Source organism: Eriocheir sinensis, chromosome 17 (assembly GCF_024679095.1).
Source record: "Eriocheir sinensis breed Jianghai 21 chromosome 17, ASM2467909v1, whole genome shotgun sequence".
Taxonomy (NCBI): Eukaryota; Metazoa; Arthropoda; class Malacostraca; order Decapoda; family Varunidae; genus Eriocheir; species Eriocheir sinensis.
The window spans coordinates 4,102,560-4,121,172 of record NC_066525.1 but is presented as its reverse complement, the minus strand read 5'-3'; the positions used below and the strand labels follow the sequence as shown (position 1 = coordinate 4,121,172).

At 42.9% G+C, this 18,613-nt stretch overlaps 2 protein-coding genes across 11 annotated transcripts in view; one reads left to right on the top strand and one right to left on the bottom strand.

The window, feature by feature from the left end:
- The window catches only part of LOC126999804 (carbohydrate sulfotransferase 1-like), a 99,585-nt gene that overhangs the window by 21,234 nt on the left and 59,738 nt on the right, over positions 1-18,613 (top strand). The window lies entirely within an intron of this gene.
- The window catches only part of LOC126999805 (solute carrier family 35 member G1-like), a 134,508-nt gene that overhangs the window by 64,868 nt on the left and 51,027 nt on the right, over positions 1-18,613 (bottom strand). For 8 of the 10 annotated variants that reach the window (XM_050862772.1, XM_050862773.1, XM_050862775.1 and 5 more), the window contains exon 2: positions 3,958-4,003. The gene's annotated coding sequence lies outside the window, so the exon portion shown is untranslated. Of the gene's footprint in view, positions 1-3,957; positions 4,004-4,276; positions 4,403-18,613 lie in introns of those variants that run through there. The other 2 variants (XM_050862776.1, XM_050862779.1) reach the window with 2 other exon arrangements.

Below are 18,613 nucleotides of genomic sequence, written 5' to 3'. Positions count from 1 at the left end.
GGAGAGGACAGGAGGAAAAGAGAAGAGAAGAGAGAATAAGTAATGTGTTATGCTCTGTTTTTCTTTCTCTGTTTTGCTCTTTGCTGTATTTTCTCTCTGTGGGAAGGAGGAAGAGAAATGTATTTTGCCCACGTTCCTTCTCCTCCTCCTCCTCCACCTCCTCCTCCTCCTCCTCCACCACCTCCTCCTCTTCTTGGGATAGTGTTTGTTCGTTGTTTTGTTTGGGTTATAAGATTTTCTGGCGCTGGGATGATTTAGTTTTAAGGATTTCATGGTAGAGGAGAGAGGGAAAAGCGAAAGAAGGGGAAAGGGAGGAAGGGAGAGAGTATGAGAGTAGAGGAGAGAGAAAGGGAGGAAGGGAGAGAATGTGTGAGTAGAGGAGAGAGAAGGGGAGGAAGGGAGAGTATGTGTGACTAGAGGAGAAAGAAAAGAATGAAGGTATTAAAGTAGGGAGAGGGAGGGAAAGCAGGGAGGGAAGGAGGGAAAGATTATGGTATGCTTGTGAAGTTAAATAGAAAAAAAAACTAGATATACTAAAATAAGGTAAATAAACTACATAAATAAAAGAAGCAATAGAGAAGAATAAATGTGCTTGTCTTTGTAATGTGTTGAACTTTTGGTGTTCATTAAACTATCTTCAGGGTAATAGTTTTTTTTTCTTTTTCTTTCTTTTCTTTTTCTTCCCCCTTTCTTTCTTTCTTTCTTATTTTCTTTCGTTCATTCTATCTTTCTTTCGTTTTCTCTTTCTCTCATTTTTTGTTTTCTCTCTCTCTCTCTCTCTCTCTCTCTCTCTCTCTCTCTCTCTCTCTCTCTCTCTCTCTCTCTCTCTCTCTCTCTCGTTTCGTCAGCCTCCTTGTTTCAATTTCTCGCTCGCTCGTCGAATGGAGTAATCTCACAATGTCTGCTCTCTCTCTCTCTCTCTCTCTCTCTCTCTCTCTCTCTCTCTCTCTCTCTCTCTCTCTCTCTCTCCCCTTCCTTTTTCTATATTATTCTTAGATTTTCTCTCCTCCTTCTTCTTTCTCCTCTTCTCTTCGTAATCATTCACTGCCTCGTCTTATCTTCCTTCTCCTCATTTTTTCTCCTACTTCATTCTTATCCTTCCCTTCCTTCTCTTTACTCTATCTTTCTGTTCTTTCCTTCTGCATCCATTTCCCTATCTCTTCCTTCTTCTCTCTTTCCTCTTATTTCCTTATCCTCCTCCTTTTCTTCATCATCCTTATCTCCTCCTCTTCATCTTCTTCCCTTCTTCATTCATTTCTTAATCTCCTCTTCTCACTTCTCTTTCCTCCTCCTCCTCCTCCTCGTATCTTAATCACCTTGATAGGTAATCACCACTAACAAGCAGGTAATTAGGCCTTGCCACACCTTGCCTCACCTTGCTAAGACAGGTAACCGGTGGTGGTGGTGGTGGTGGAGGAGGAAGAGCAGGAGGAATGTAAGAGGAAAGAGAAGTGTGAGGAAGAGATGAGGAAATGAATGAAGAAGGGAAGAAGAGGGAGTAGTAGGAAAGAGGATGAGGACGAGATGAGGATGGTGAAGAAGGGAAGAAGAGGAAGAAAGATGGAAGATAATGTGGTGGTGGTGGTGGTGGTGGTGGTGGTGGGAGAGGTGAAGGAAGAGAAGGGAAGGAAGATGGGGAGGTTAAAGAGAGGAAAGGAGAGGATAAAAGAGGGAGAGAGAGGAGAAAAAAGAGAAAAAAAAGAGAAAAAGGTATAAGAAAAGATAGGGAGGTGCAAAGAAAGAAGGAGACGAGAAAAGAAGTGGAGAGGAGAGAAAATATAAAAGTAAAACAAGAGAAAAAGAGAGAGAGAGGGACGGAGATAATGAGAAATAACGAGAGATGAGGAAAGAGGAGGAGGAGGAGGAGGAGGAGGAGGAGGAGGAGATGATGAAGCAACGGAGGGAGAAGGAGGAGAGAGGGAGAGAAACAGTTCCTCTCTCTCTCTCTCTCTCTCTCTCTCTCTCTCTCTCTCTCTCTCTCTCTCTCTCTCTCTCTCATATTTATTCACCTCATCAAAATCTAATGACCAAACATACTTATGCAAACACCTACTAACTCATCCTCACTCACTACCTTCCTTATGTTTACGAGTGTTTGAAGATACGAAAGATTAATATTTACTTCCTTATTGTGATCCGGCTATTTTCTTCCTTTATCATTATTTATTTTTTTCATTGAAGGAGGGGAAAGGGAGAGAGGGAGAGGAAAAGAGAGTTAGACAGGTATTCAGTCTTCCTTCAATAGAAAAAAAGTATAGAGGAAGAAAAGAAGAAGAAAGAGTAAAGAAGATGAAGAAGAGGGAGAGTTACGTTAAGTTCACTCTTCCTTCTATAGAAAAAAAGTATAGAAGAAGAAAAGAAGAAGAAAGAGTAAAGAAGATGAAGAAGAAGATACTGCCAAAAGAAGAGATGAGAGAGACAGATAAACAAACATCTAAACAAACAAACAGATCAACGGAAAGATAAACAGCTCACAGACTAAAACAAACAAACATATAAAAAGATACACACAAACATACTTACATACAAACACAGACAAAATAAAACAAACAAAAACAATATGACAAAAAAATAGAGTAAAATCAGCACACACACACACACACACACACACACACACACACACACACACACACACACTCACATACGTTTCACACACACACACACACACACACACACACACACACACACACACACACACACACACACACACACACACACACATTTCACAACACACACACGCACACACACACACACACACCAAACCACACACCGCCGTCGGTCACTGCCCACTCATATATTTTCTTACACAAGAGGACACCGCGGAGGACATGTTTCTCTCTCTCTCTCTCTCTCTCTCTCTCTCTCTCTCTCTCTCTCTCTCTCTCTCTGTTCATATATAACCTCATTTGCATGTATAAGGAAGAGGAAACGAGTTATACATGTAATATTAAGTGAATGGAGGAGGTGAGTAAGCTATATGAGTCAGTGAGTAAAGGAGTAAGTGAGCTGAGGTAAAGGATTGAAGGAGTGAGTGAGTGAGTGAGGAAAGGGCTGGGTAAGTGAGAGAAAAGAAGAATTTGAGGACGCGAATCAAGAGGAGGATCATTATTTGGGAGTGAATGGATGACTGAGTGAGTGAGTGAGTGAATGTGAGACTGAATGAGAGAAGGGAAGAAAGGGATGGATGAATAAGTGAGTAAAGAAAGCAAGAAATTTATAAGGGGAAGAAGATAAAGGGTACATGTATGTATTTTGGTGAAGGGAAAAAAAGAGTGAGTGAATGAGTGAGTCAGAATGAATGAATGAAGCGTAATGAATGAATGAATAAGAGTAGAGGTGAGTGAATGAGTGAGAATGAATGAATGAAGCTTAATGAATGAATGAATAAGAGTAGAAGTGAGTGAATAAATTAAAATGAATGAATGCAGATTATTGAATGAATGAATAAGAGTGGAAGTGAATGAAAGAGTGAGTGAATGAGAATATTAGATAACCGAGATAATTAATTTGTAATGAATGAAAGAGATGAGAAATGAATGAGTAAAGGTGAGAAAAAGAGCGAGTGAGTGAGTGAATGAGTGAGAATGAATGAATGAAGCTTAATGAATGAATGAATAAGAGTAGAAGTGAGTGAGAAAGTGAGTGAATGAGAATATAAGATAACTGAATGAATGAACTTGTAATGAATGAAAGAGATGAGAAATGAATGAGTAAAGGTGAGAAAAAGAGCGAGCGAGCGAGTGAGTGAGTGAGTGAGTAAGTTAATAAGAGAGTAAGAAATAGAGAAAGTGAATCAGATACAGACAAGTCAAGGCTAACATGGAAAAGTTTTCTTTGATACGTGTTAGAACCACTTTTTCGTTTTCTATGACTGAAAGAGCGAGCGAGCGAGCGAGCCAGAGAGAGAGAGAGAGAGAGAGAGAGAGAGAGAGAGAGAGAGATCAGTAAAATACTCACGTAATGGTTGTTTGATCACATGTTATCCTTGCCAATCAACGCGAGACTGAAAAGAAAATAAGAAAATACATTACTTGAAAATAGTAGAAGTAGTAGTAGTAGTAGTAGTAGCCGAAAATATCGAGGCATTAAGAAGGCGAGTTGCCTTGTGGCAAACTAACGAGTTAGATGCCCTCCTTGGAGAAGCCAGAGCCATACAGGAGAGGCTCCCCGGACCCCAACAAAACAACACCTCCACAGAAGACAGGGCTCGGAAGTTTGCAGACAAAATGCGACAAAATGCGTCAGAAAATTCCACACGGGGTGTGCTTCCACTCACCAGGGACACGATCAATCAACTCAAGGAAAAACGTCCTCCACCGAGTGACCTGAAGGGACTGAGACTGGCAGGATGTCACCAACCACCGAATCCAGTTATATACGAAAGGATAACAGGAGAGATGGTGTGGAAGAAGGCCCTCCAGACTCGTGGCAGCGCGGGGCCCTCAGGACTTGATGCACGGGGATGGCGAAGCTTGCTGAGCAGCGCAAACTTTGGCAATGCAGCTGATGACTTGCGTAACACCATTGCAGCACTGGCCAGAAAACTCGCCTCCTCCAGCTGCCACTATGTGGACGCCCTGACGACATGCCGCCTCATTCCCCTGGACAAGAGGCCGGGATGCAGGCCTATAGGAGTCGGAGAAGTCCTGCGGCGCATCGTAGGCAAATGCATCATGGCTGTCGTCAAAGAAGATGTGAGAATGGCAGCAGGGAACCTCCAAGTTTGTGCGGGGCAGCAGGCAGGAGGAGAAGCAGCAGTCCATGCCATGCGGGAGATATTCGACCACGTGGAGTGCGAAGCAGTGCTTCTTGTTGACGCCAAGAATGCCATCACCACAATAAATAGAAATACTATGATACACAACATTAAAACCAAGTCCCCTAGCTTAGCTATGTATGTCAAAAATACCGACCGACTTATTCATAAATAGCCACAGTGGAAAAGTAAAAGTGTTAAAATCATCTGAGGGAGCAACACAAGGTGACCCAATAGCCATGGCTATGTACGCCCTGGGCCTATCAGTCCTCCAAAATGAAATCGCGTTCGCAGAAACACGGGTGAAACAGGTGGCTTATGCGGATGACCTCTCAGGTGCTGGTAAAATCTCAGACTTAAAAGGGTGGTGGGACACTGTGAACACCGCCGGCCCTGAGATAGGATACATCCCTAACGCCACCAAGTCTGTCCTTATTGTCGAACCTGAACATTATGACCATGCCGCAGAAACTTTTAGAGGAAGTGGCGTCATTGTGACAAAGGACGGACAACGACACTTAGGTGCAGTGATCGGGACAGAGGTATATAAGAAGGAGTACGTGGGAGACAAAGTAGCTGAATGGGTGAAGGAAATAGAAGCTTTGTCTGCCATTGCCAAGACTGAGCCACACGCTGCCTATTCAGCGTACACCCACGGCATCCAACATCGGTGGACGTTCCTGATGCGCACCATCCCCGGCATCAGTCCACTCCTCCGACCACTGGAAAATGCCGTCAAGAATGTATTCTTGCCGGCGCTGGTGAAATATCATGCTTTGGGGGAGGAGGAGAGGGATATGCTAGCACTTCCCCCGAGACTGGGTGGGATGGGGATCACCAACCCTGAGAAGCTGGCAGATAAGGAGAACCAAAACTCCATCAGCCTTACCAGGTCACTCATCAACAGGATCATCGCTCAGGAGGCAGAGGGCGAGATAGACCAAACAGAAATAAGAGATATTAAAAGAAAAATCTCAGAAGAAAGGCAACAGACCCAAAAAGACGAGCTGGACCGTCTTACACACCACCTGTCCACAGAAATGGGTAGAAAAATACACACAGCACAGGAGGCAGGCGCCTCTAACTGGCTAACGTCATTACCAATCAGAGCAAAGGGCTTCAGCCTCAACAAACAAGAATTTGTCGACGCCATTGCTCTGAGATATGGCTGGCCGATTGAGGGACTGCCTGATCTCTGTGCATGTGGATCACCAAATGATGTCACCCACACCATGACATGTAAAAAAGGAGGCTTCGTCTGTATTCGACACGATGAAGTGAGGGATCTGACAGCCAGCATGCTCGGGGAGGTATGCCAAGACGTCACTGCCGAACCGGCACTGCTTCCCCTGGACGGCGAACACCTTCGGTACAGGACAGCCAATACCTCACAGGAGGCACGGGTTGATGTAAGTGCCCGCGGATTCTGGGTGCGCGGACAGCGGGCGTTCATGGACATCCGCATATTCGACCCGATGGCTGCCTGTCACCGTGAGCTGCCCCTGCAAGCCGCCCACCACAGGAACGAGCAGGAGAAGACAAGGGCATACGGTGAAAGAATCCAACATGTGGATCAGGGCAGCTTCACCCCCCTCGTCTTCACCACATCCGGCGGGATGGGTCCCAGGGCCCAATGCTTCTACGCACGCCTCGCGGAACTAATCCCAGAAAAGAAGCATCAGCCAAGGAGCCACGTTGTCGCCTGGATGAGGTGTCGCCTCTCGTTCTCCCTGCTCAGGTCGGCCATCCTGTGTCTCAGGGGCACCAGACACTCTGGCCCAAAAGCCACCACCATCTCCAATATGGACTATGAAGCCACAGTGGTGGAGAGTGACATTAGGGTGGGTCGGGAGTGACTTGAGTAGGGAAGGAAAGGGGGATCTAGACGTAATAGACGATAGGTGATTTAGTGTCAGGTAGTATTAGCGATATGGTTGGATGCCACAGTCATTAGCGAACAGAGTTGGGGCTAATGACCTCCAAACTATGGAGCCCTCCATGATTATGTGTCGGGAAAATAAACATGGGTATCATTTATGCTGTAGTAAAAATAAAAAATAAAAAATAAAAAAAAAAATAAAAAAGTAGTAGTAGTAGTAGTAGTAGTAGTAGTGGTAGTAGATAGAGAAAAAAAATTAGCACAGTGAATCTCGAAAAATTTCACAAATGTATAAAATTAAATTAATAAGAAAGATAAAAAAGAGGAAAGTAGAGGAGGAGGAGGAGGAGGGGAAATGGGTCTTAAGAAGAATTATAAGAATTACTCCATTAACACACACACACACACACACACACACACACACACACACACACACACACACACACGTTCCCTCCACCTCCGCCTTGGGACAAATGCCGAAAAAATCAAGATCAACTCCTCCTCCTCCTCCTCCTCCTCTTCCTCCTCCTCCTCCTTGACGACCTGTCCTCCGGGGAATGACCTGTAGAACATTGGCCCTCGTGTGTGTGTGTGTGTGTGTGTGTGTGTGTGTGTGTGTGTGTAAAAGGGAGTGTCCATATAAAGAGGGCAAGGTGGTCGGAGGAAGAGTGGAGGAAGAGGAGGAGGAGGAGAAGGAGGAGGAGGTAATGAGATCAGGATACAAGATTCTCTCTCTCTCTCTCTCTCTCTCTCTCTCTCTCTCTCTCTCTCTCTCTCTCTCTCTCTCTCTCTCTCTCTCTCTCTCTCTCTCTCTCTCTCTCTCTCTCTCTCTCTCTCTCTCTCTCTCTCTCTCTCTCTCTAATTAAATACTTTCCTTTACGATATCTTTTACTGCTTCTCTTTAACTTCTTTTTTTTTTTCATTTTTCCGTCAAATTAAACACGAGATTGTGAGGACTTTATGAGGAGGCGAGAGTGAGAATACTGACTGACTGACTGACTGACTGACTGACTGACTGACCAATCGACTAACTGACTTAACGATATGACTGACTTAGTAACTGACGATGACTAAACGAATGACTGACTGACTGACTGACTGACTGACCGACAAACTGACTTAACGATATGACTGACTGTATGACTAAACGACTGACTGACTGACTGACGTAGCTAAATAACTGGCTATATAAATGGCAATGATTAAACAAATGACTGACTGAATAACTGAGTGACTGTTTAATAATACCGTGAACTGACTGAGTGAATGACTGTCTAACTTACTAACCGACTGACTGACTGACTGACACGCTGACTGACTTAGTGACTCGTAAATAGCACACTGTCTCACTTTCTCTCTCTAATTCTGTCTGTCTGTCTGTCTTTCTCGCTCTCTCTATCTATCTATCTATCTATCAATCTCTCACTCAACACACAATCCTCATCTCTCCTTACAAGATTCTCACAACACACAACAAACATCACCTGACCTTACAGTAACCTTAATCAGCTGACCTTCACACCTGAGCACGTACAGCAGCAATCAGGACGACCAGGTAAGGTAAAGCTATCAAGGTATTGCACCTGTACAGTTCTTTAACACTTCGGGGCATAGGGGTTATATTTTTAATCATTTCAGTGCACAAGTTCACATATTAGGCAAGGCTTTCGTAGGAGTTTGAGACGTTTCCAGGGATAGTTTTATGATCCTTCTGGAGGGATAATAAAGGGAGAGGGAGAAGTATGGGAGGGTATGGAATGAGGGAAGGAGAGACGAAAGATGGAAATTAAGGGATGGAAGGAGAAGTATGGGAGAAAGAGAGCGAGAGGAAAAGGGAGATAAGAGATGAGGAAATAAAAGAAGGAACAGAGGAGAAAAAAGAAGAAAAGACATTATTGATAAAACGAACAGCTCCTAAGGTATTTGACGCACATGCACACCTTCATAAACACACACACACACACACACACACACACACACACACACACACACACACATACACACACACGCACACGTACACACATATACACACAGTTATGGATTTCACCTTGGTTTCTCTCCTTCCTTCTCTCCTTCTCCTTCTCTAACGTAAGAGGCGTAGGAACCTTGAGGAGCAAAGGCGATGGAAGAAGCGAAGCCAGAATGCGTTATAGAGACCTTGGCGAGAGTGTGTGTGTGTGTGTGTGTGTGTGTGTGTTTGCGAGGGAGGTGCTAAGTGCGTAGGGAGAAAGACACACACACACACACACACACACACACACACACACACACACACACACACACACACACACACACACACACACACACTAGCATACAGGATAAATACTTTCACCAATAAGCATTTTTTCACTCTTTCCTACTTACCTATCTACCTACTCACCTGACTGCTTACATTCCTCATTACCAACCTATTTAAATTCATACAAACATACACACATACATACATACATACATACTCATAAGAACATAAGAACATAAGAACGCAGGAGTCTGCAAGAGGCCGGTAGGCCTGTACGAGGCAGCTCCTTTGACCCTAAGCTCCCGTGTATCTAACCCCACCTAATATCGCTGTCCATGAATTTATCTAGTCTATTTTTGAATGTGACAATTGTATTGGCACTCACCACATGACTGCTAAGCCTATTCCACTCATCCACCACCCTGTTAGTAAACCAATTTTTGCCTATGTCCCTGTTGAATCTGAATTTATCCAGTTTAAACCCGTTACTTCGTGTCCTACCCGGTTCTCTTACCAACAAAACCTTATGAATGTCTCCCTTATTAAAGCCCTTCATCCATTTATAAACCTCGATCATGTCTCCACGCACCCTTCGCCTTTCTAGAGAATGCAAGTTTAACTGTTTGAGTCTTCCCTCGTATGGCAAGTTTCTCAACCCCTGAATCATCTTAGTCATCCTCCTCTGCACCGATTCTAACATTTTGATATCCATTCTATAGTAGGGTGACCAGAACTGAACCGCATAGTCAAGATGAGGTCTAACTTATGCTAAATATAGTTTGAGGAAGACTTCGGGGCTTCTGTTGCTTACGCTCCTTGAAATAAATCCCAGTACCCTATTAGCTCGATTTCTAGCTTGAATGCATTGTGCCCTTGGACGGAGATCAGAGTTCACTAAGACCCCTAAATCCCTCTCGCACCCAGACCTACTTATGAGAGTGTCATTTAAGCAATAGTTATGTGAGGGGTTGTTCCTACCTACACTCAGAATACTGCACTTCCCTACATTGAACTCCATCTGCCATTTATCCGCCCAGTCATATAATCATATACACACACACACTCCAACTCCTTCCTTCCTTCAAGAACTAATAATGCAATACAATCAATAATATTCTTAATTAATGCAACTTAACTATTAATATATACAACTTACACTCAACTAATTAGAAAACAATTTGGTATTCATTTATTTATCTCACACACACACACACACACACACACACACACACACACACACACACACACACACACACACACACTAGCATACAGGATAAATACTTTCAATCTTCCTACCTACCTATCTCTACATCTACCTGCCTACCTACCTCCTAACCTTCCTCATTACCGACCTGTTTGAATTCATACATACATACACACATACACACCTATTCCAGCTCCTTCCTTCCTTCCAGAACTAATAACGCAATACAATCAATAATATTCTTAGTTAATGCAACTAATTAAGGTTCCTAATGTCCTGGTACACTGCCCAGGAATTTGCTGTAAAATGGGAGGCTTCCACTTCGCTGCCATTTAAGACAGCCAATGGTATTCGGCGCCAGGGAGGGATCCTGTCTCCCTACCTGTCCAACGCCTACACAGATGATCTCACTGCCGCTCTGCGTGACACAGGCACAGGCTGCCACTTACATGATAAGTGCATCAATTCGCTGAGTTATGCTGATGACATGGTACTGATGGCGCCCACAGTGGAGGCTCTGCAGGACCTTATTGGAGTGTGTCAGGCGTGTGCTGCCACGCACGATATTGTCTACACCACCAAGACAGAGTGCATGGTAGTGCCGCCGCCACACTCCAGGGTGGCCTACCAGACATCAGCGTGGATAAGTGGGAGTGCACTTACATTTGTGGATAGATTCACATACCTAAGCCAAATCATCAACAGGGAAAGGACCGATGATGATGACATCAAGAAGCAGACCACCAAGCTCACAGTCATCGGCAACACGCTGCTGAGGAAATTTTCCTTCTGCAGCACGGAGGTGAAGTTGGAGTTATTCAGGAGCCACTGCTACTCTCTCTACTGCAACTCGCTGTGGTCGTGGTATATGCCTGCCTCCATGCACCGTCTTAGGGTCTATCATAACGACATCCTCAAGCGGCTTCTGGGGTTTCCTAAATGAGTTATAATTTTTTTTATTTTTATAGCTCATCAATGCCCTTCACCGGGCACGGGATGAACTGTCTGGCTGTGCTGCGTCGCCACGCCCCGTACAGTATGAGGAATAGAGTGGAACAATCTGGGAACTCCATCATCACTTCCGCCAGACAGAGCTCGGCCTATGTATCTGGATCTATGCAGTGGGAGTGGCTGGGCCTTCTGTACGTGTAGATTGTGCATGAGTGTGTCGTGCACACGCTTATATAATTATAAGTTGTCAATGATTTAAACGTATATGTATCTCGGTAGATCGCGTTCGTTTACTTGTCCTATATATATATATATATATATATATATATATATATATATATATATATATATATATATATATATATATATATATATATATATATATATATATATATATATATATATATATATATATATATATATATATATATATATAAATGCCGCTGGGCGAAAAAAAACTATTATTATTATTATTATTATTATTATTATTATTATTATTATTATTATTATTAAACATTAATATAGACATTCACACTCAACTAATTAAAAAACTATTTGGTATATATTTGTTTATCACACACACACACACACACACACACACACACACACACACACACACACACATATTGGCCGCACCTACAGAGGGTCAGTGACTTGGAGGAGGAGGAGGAGGAGGAGGAGAAGGAGGAGGAAGAAGGATATAGTAGGAGGTAGGTATGGAGGGATGCGGGAAGAAGAGGAGGAGGAAGAGAGAGGGAGGAGGGTGAGGAAGGGAGGGAGGAGGAAATGAACCCATACCCCTTCCCCCTTTCCTCCCCTCCACACCCATGCCCACAAAATACCTAACCATTCAACCATTAAACCTTCCCACCATCACACCATCACCCATACCCCTCCCCCCGTCATCCCCCCTCCCCCCTCCCCGCTCCCAAACTTCCTCCTCCCCATCCTTAGCACACCCATCTCCTTCCCATCAATTCCCCCCCTTCCCCCCCCAGAGGTCAAGGAAGGTCATGAGAGCGACACAAGGTTCCAACACTCACGCCTAAAGGTCACGTGTTCAGTAGTAGTAGCAGTAGTAGTAGTAGTAGTAGTAGTAGTAGTAGTAGTAGTAACATCAATAACAACAAGAAAACCATAAATATGACACTAATTAAAGAAGACAAAAAATCAAAAAATGTGTAGAAAAATAACAATAGTAGAATAAATGATAATAATAAGAATAAACAATAACATAAACAACACAAACAAAAATAAGTGTAAAAAAAAAAAAACGAAAAAAACAAAGCCAAAAGAAAACCAACAAAAGAAAAACAATGTCACAGAAAACAGGAAGCAAATGTAAACAATGTATATATATGTTTTGAGGCGAGCCGAGTACCGCCGAGGAGGAGGAGGAGGAGGAGGAGGTGAATGCATAAGAGAGTGAGACGGGGGTGTGAATTCCTTGACTGTCCCTTGAGGTTGTTCTGCTCCTTATCAAGCACAACAAATCTTTCTTTTATTATTCTCCTCCTTCTTATCTTCGTGGTCCTCCTCCTCCTCCTCCTCCTCCACCTCCTTCTTGGGCTGATTATTATGTGCATCTCTTCCTCCTCCTCCTCCTCCACTTGCTCTTAATTTTCTTCGTCCACTTTTCCTCCTCTGATTATTATACTCCCTCCTCATCCTCGTCTTCCTCGTCTTCTTTTTCTTCTTCCTCCTCCTCCTTCTCGGGCTTATAATTATGTACTCCTTCTCCTTTGTATACTTTTTTTTTCTTCTTCACTTTTACTCTTCTTTTTATTATTTCCTTCTAGTTGTCCTGTTTCTCTTCTTTCTCCTCCTTCTCCTCCTTCTTAATTATCTTCCTCTTCTTTCTCTTCCTTTCTCCATATACACAACTACTCAATTTTTCCTTCTTTCTTTCTGCATCCTCCTCCTCCTCGTCTTCCTCCTATTCACCTCCTTCCTCTTCACCATTTGCCCTTTCCACACCTCCTCTTCCTTCATCATCCCTTCTTTCCTTCTCCTTTTGAACGCAGGAACATAATTTTCTAATAGGCCTACCCAAAACATCTCCTGTAAACCTATCACCACTTATGCCATCCTTCAAACTACTACTACTACTACTACTACTACTACTACTACTACTACTACTACCACTAAGTTGTCTATCGTATTGGCACTCACCACCTACCTGACTGCTCAAAGGGGTAAGGTGTCGGAGATGTGCACAGAGGCAACGCGCAGGTATAGTGTATGCCTCCAACTTGTACATTATTGCCAACCATGTTCGTCCTGTCTATCAATCTATTCGTCAGAGAGTTAATGTTGTTGTTGTTGTTGTTGTTGTTGTTGTTGTTGAGTCTGTGTTTACCTATCCATCCATCTATCTCATTATCATTATTTATTCTCGTTTCATTATTATTTATTTTGTTTTCTTCTGCCACTCCTCTTGCCGTACCTGTCCGTCCTATCTTCCAATCTTGTTCCTGTTCTTCCTCCTCCACCTCCTCCTCCTCCTCCTCTTCATAGCTGCCAAAACAAGACTAACTGAGGGGCCAACATCCTCAAACCGTCTCCTCCCCCCCCTCCTCCTCCTCCTCCTCCTTCTCCTCCTCCTGCTTCTTCTTCTCCTTTTTTCCTCTTACCTATTTTCCTCTCTTCCTTCTTTCTGATGCCTCCTTTCTTCTTCTTCTTCTTCTTCTTCCTTCTTTCTCTTCCTCTTCCTCCTTCTCGACATACCAGCTTCCATGTCACTTCCTCTTCTTCCTCTTTCTTGGTATGTCTCGCTCCTCCTCCTCCTCCTCCTCCTCTTCTTCCTCTTCCTCCTCCGCGTCAAGGTCACGTCGAGGGTGAACTAAAAGCGTAACCTGTTTGCTCCTGTCTTCCTCTTTTTTGTGTATGTATACCTCTCTCTCTCTCTCTCTCTCTCTCTCTCTCTCTCTCTCTCTCTCTCTCTCTCTCTCTCTCTCTCTCTCTCTCTCTCAACAGGTTTCTTCATTTTCCTCCTTTACACCTTCACTCTCTCACTTCCTTTCTTCCTTCCTTCCTTCCTTCTTTTCTTTCTTTCCTTCTTTCTTTCCTTCGTTCATATTTTCTTCCATCTTTCTTTTTTTTCTTTCTTTCTTTATTTTACTTTCTTCATTCCGTCCTTCCCTTCTTGCTTCATTCCTTTCTTTCTTTTTTTCTTCATTCCTTCTTCTCTTCTTTCCTTCCTTTCTTCCTCTCTTTCTTTCTTTCTTCCTTCCTTCCTTTCTTCTATCCTTCCTTCCTTTCTCTCTGTTCGCTGATTTTCGCTTCTTCATTTAATTGCTCTTCGTTATAAGATTCTAAATTATTCCTTTCACTGTAATTATGTCGTTCGTTTTCTCTTTCTCATTCTCATATATCAAACACTTTTCTTCTTCTTCCTTTTCCTCATCTCCTTCGTAAGATGTTTTTCTTAATTTTCACATCTCCAAAAACATCTTCTTCTCCCTTCTATTCCTCATTCTAATCTTTCAAATCCTCTTCTCCTTCTTCTTCTTCTTCTTCTTCATCTTAAAATTATTAGGTTTTTCTTTATTTTCTCACATTTATCATCATCTTTCTCCTCTTCCTCATATTCATCTTTAGAGTACTCCTCCTCCTCCTCTTCTTCCTATTCTTCTAAATTTCAAAATCACCATATTCTTCATTTTCTCTCTTCATCATCATCAGCTTCTTCTTCCTTTTCTCTTTCTCATGTTTAAGTAGTCCATTTTGTCTTCATCTGCTTCTTCACCACAAAATGTCATGTTCTTTTTCATTTTCTCACCTTCGTCATCATCAGTGTTTTCTTCATTTTCTCTTTCTCATGTTTTAAGTAGTCCATTTTGTCTTCATTTGCCTCTTAACCACAAAATATCATGTTCGTTTTCATTTTCTCACCTTCGTCATCATCAGTGTTATCTTCATTTTCTCTTTCTCATGTTTAAGTAGTCCATTTTGTCTTCATCTGCTTCTTCACCACAAAATGTCATGTTCGTTTTCATTTTCTCACCTTCGTCATCATCAGTGTTTTCTTCATTTTCTCTTTCTCATGTTTAAGTAGTCCATTTTGTCTTCATCTCCTTCACCACAAAATGTCATGTTCTTTTTCACTTTCTCACCTTCGTCATCATCAGTGTTATCTTCATTTTCTCTTTCTCATGTTTTAAGTACTCAATTTCGTCTTCATCTGCTTCTTCATCACAAAATATCATGTTCGTTTTCACTTTCTCACCTTCGTCATCAGTGTCTTCATTTTCCTTTCTCATCCTTTAAGTACTCCATTTCGTCTTCATCTGCTTAACCACAAAATATCATGTTCTTCATTTTCTCTCATCTTCATCATTACCAGCGTCTTCCCTTTCTCTTTCTCATCTTTTAAGTATTCCATCTCGTCTTCACCTCCTTCTTCACCACAAAATATCTCTCACCTTTACCATCATCAGTGTCTTCTTCCTTTTCTCTTTCTCATCTTGGTTCTGTCTCATTTCCTCTTCACATCATTAACTTTCTATTTCATTTCACTACTCTGCTTTCATTTCCCGGATCTGAATCTTTCGCTGTATCATTGAACGCTCGAATGCCACACTTCCCTTCACTGAGAGAGGCGTCACTCGTTGCCAACTCAAAACGCAATGACAGCTTCTTGCAAACTCCATCCACCCTTCGTTGAATTCCACACACTTCACTTCCAATACCTGTTCTCCTGTCATACTTGCGGCTTACTCTTGCTAACTGGGAAGGAAGGTAAAGTTAGGGAGCATGTGCTATAGCTACGCGTTGCCTCTGTGCTCATCTCCGTATCATTGTCCCTTGAGCCTGTGGTGGATGTTGTACGTAGCGAAATAGACATTGAATTCGTGAAAGTGGTTCATGGAAAAGTTTTATAGGGAACGAGTTTGTCTGTCTGTCTGTCTGTCTGTCTATCTGCCTGTCTGTCTGTCTGGTATTGGTGTGTGTGTGTGTGTGTGTGTGTGTGTGTGTGTGTGTGTGTGTGTGTGTGTGTGTGTGTGTGTGTGTTTATATTACCTTAACGTCCTTATGTTTCTTGTAACTCTTGATTGGTTTGTCTTTTTGTGTTTTTTTCGTCTTTTTTTTGCCGCGTCAAAAAGGTTTTCTCATTATTTTGTTGTCTTTATTTTTTTTTCTTTCTTCTCCGGCATTTCCTTCTTCCTGTCGCATCCTGAGTGGCTTTCCTTCTCTCTCTCTCTCTCTCTCTCTCTCTCTCTCTCTCTCTCTCTCTCTCTCTCTCTCTCTCTCTCTCTCTCTCTCTCTCTCTCTCTCTCTCTCTCTCCTTTTTTTTAGTCTGCATACCAACAAGTCGCTTCTTCTTCCTCCTCCTCCTTCTCCTCCTCCTCCTCCTCCTCCTCCTCCTCCTCCTCCTCCCACACCTGAGTTCGTTAACACCTGGCAAGTTCAAGGTCATGGGAGTGTTTACCTGTGTGCCCACCCCTCTCTCTCTCTCTGTCTCTCTCTCTCTCTCTCTCTCTCTCTCTCTCTCTCTCTCTCTCTCTCTTGTGTGTTATTTTATCCTCTCTTTCTCTCTCCTTCTCCTTCTCTTCTACCTCTTCAAACTCTCGCACTTCTCCTCTTCTTCTTCGTTCTTCCTCCTCCTCCTCCTCCTCCATCTCCGCCTCCTCCTCTTCCTCCTCCTTCAAGTCCATTCACGAATCAATTAAGCTTCAGGATCACTTTTCTCTAACCTCCTGAACCCATTTCATTCGACTTCCTTCCTTCCTTCTTTCCTTCCTTCTTTCAAAACTTTCCTTTCATTTTCTCTTTCTTCCCTGTTTGTTTGTTTTTGCTTCTTTTATTTGTGTTTCTTCATCATTTTATTCTTCAGTTTCTCCTTTCCCTTCTTTTCTTTTTATCCTTTTTCTTCATTCGTTCTTCTCTCCCTGCTTTCCTTTCTTCCTTCGTCTCTTGATTTGCTTCTCCATACTCTTCTTATCTTCCTGTTTTTTTCTTCCTTTTCTTCCTTTCGTTCTTTTCCATTCGTAACCTTACAAGCGTTTTATATTCCTTCCTTCTTTCCTTCCTTTCTTTCTTCGTTCCTTCCTCCCTATATCCCTCCCTCTCTTAATCTTTTCCTCCCTTTCTCTCTTCCTACCTCTCTCCCTCCTTCCCTCCCTTCCTACCTCTCTCCCTCCTTCCCTCCTTTCCTCTCTCCCTCCCTCCTCCCTCCCTCCCACAAGAACAAGTTAAAAGAAGATGAACGCAACTGGATCATCTCACTGACGTTAAATAATGGAACTTCTCGTATTGTCTTCTTGGTAATGGTGCTTCTTCTTCTTCTTCTTCTTCGTCCCCCCCCCCCCCCCCATTGCTTGCCCTTAATGGTGCTGCCCTAATGGTTGTCTTATGGTAATGGAACTGATCTTGGTTATGTCTGTTTATGCTGGTTATCTTTTTTTTTTTCGTTTGTTTGTTTGTTTGTTTTGGTTTGTGATTTCGTGTTCTTGTCGCATAGGTTCGTGTGATTGCGTGTTGCTGTTGTTGTTGTTGTTGTTGTTGTTGTTATCCTCCGTCTTCTTTTTTTTTTGGGGGGGTTCTTTCCTCTTTTCTTTTCCTCCTCCTCCATTTCTTCTTCTTCTTCTTCTTCTTCTTCTTCTTCTTCTTCTTCTCCTTTATCATCACCATCGTCTTATCCTTCTACTATCTCCACCTTCACCTTAACCTTCAACTTCCTCCTCCTCCTCCTCCTCCTTCTACTTCTCCTCCTAACGCAACCCCCCTTCACACACACACACACACACACACACACACACACACACAGTATACATGTCTAAGGTCACTTGAGTTTCGTGTTGATGTAATTGAAGCGTGTGATTCGTTTCGGATTCTTACACTTGGGTCTTTGTCTTCTTAACTCCGCCTCCTCCTCCTTCTGCTCCTCCAGTACCACATAGACTACCCAATTCCCTTCCTTCCCTTCCTTATCCCTCCTCTTCCTTCCTCCTATATAACAAACAGCGTGTCGATCTTCTTTTTATCCTCATCTTTACCTCTTCCAATACTACATAGACTACCCAATTCCCTTCCTTCCCTTCCTTATCCCTCCTCTCCCTTCCTCCTATATAACAAACAGCATGTCGATCTTCTTTTATCATCTTTACTTCTTCCAATACTACATAGACTACCCAATTCCCTTCCTTCCCTTCCTTATCCCTCCTCTCCCTTCCTCCTATATAACAAACAGCGTGTCGATCTTCTTTTATCATCTTTACTTCTTCCAATACTACATAGACTACCCAATTCCCTTCCTTTCCTCTTCCTCTTCCTTCTCCTCCTCCATGGCAAGCGCCCCAACAAGCGATTTCAGTAGCTTAATCATCATCTTCTTCTCCTTCTTCTTCTCTTATTATCCTCTCCTCTTCATCTTCTCCATTACTACATTCCATTCCTTCCCTTCCTTCGCTCCTCTCTCATTATGCTAAATTCTTTCCTGATTATTTTTTTACTCTTCTCCTTCCTTCCTTTTCCTGTTTTTTCCTTCCTCCCTCTCAATCCTGCGGTTTCTTCTCCTCCTCCTCCTCCCTTTCTTTCCGTTCTCTTCCACCTCCTCCTTCTTCACCTGTTTATCATGTCTGT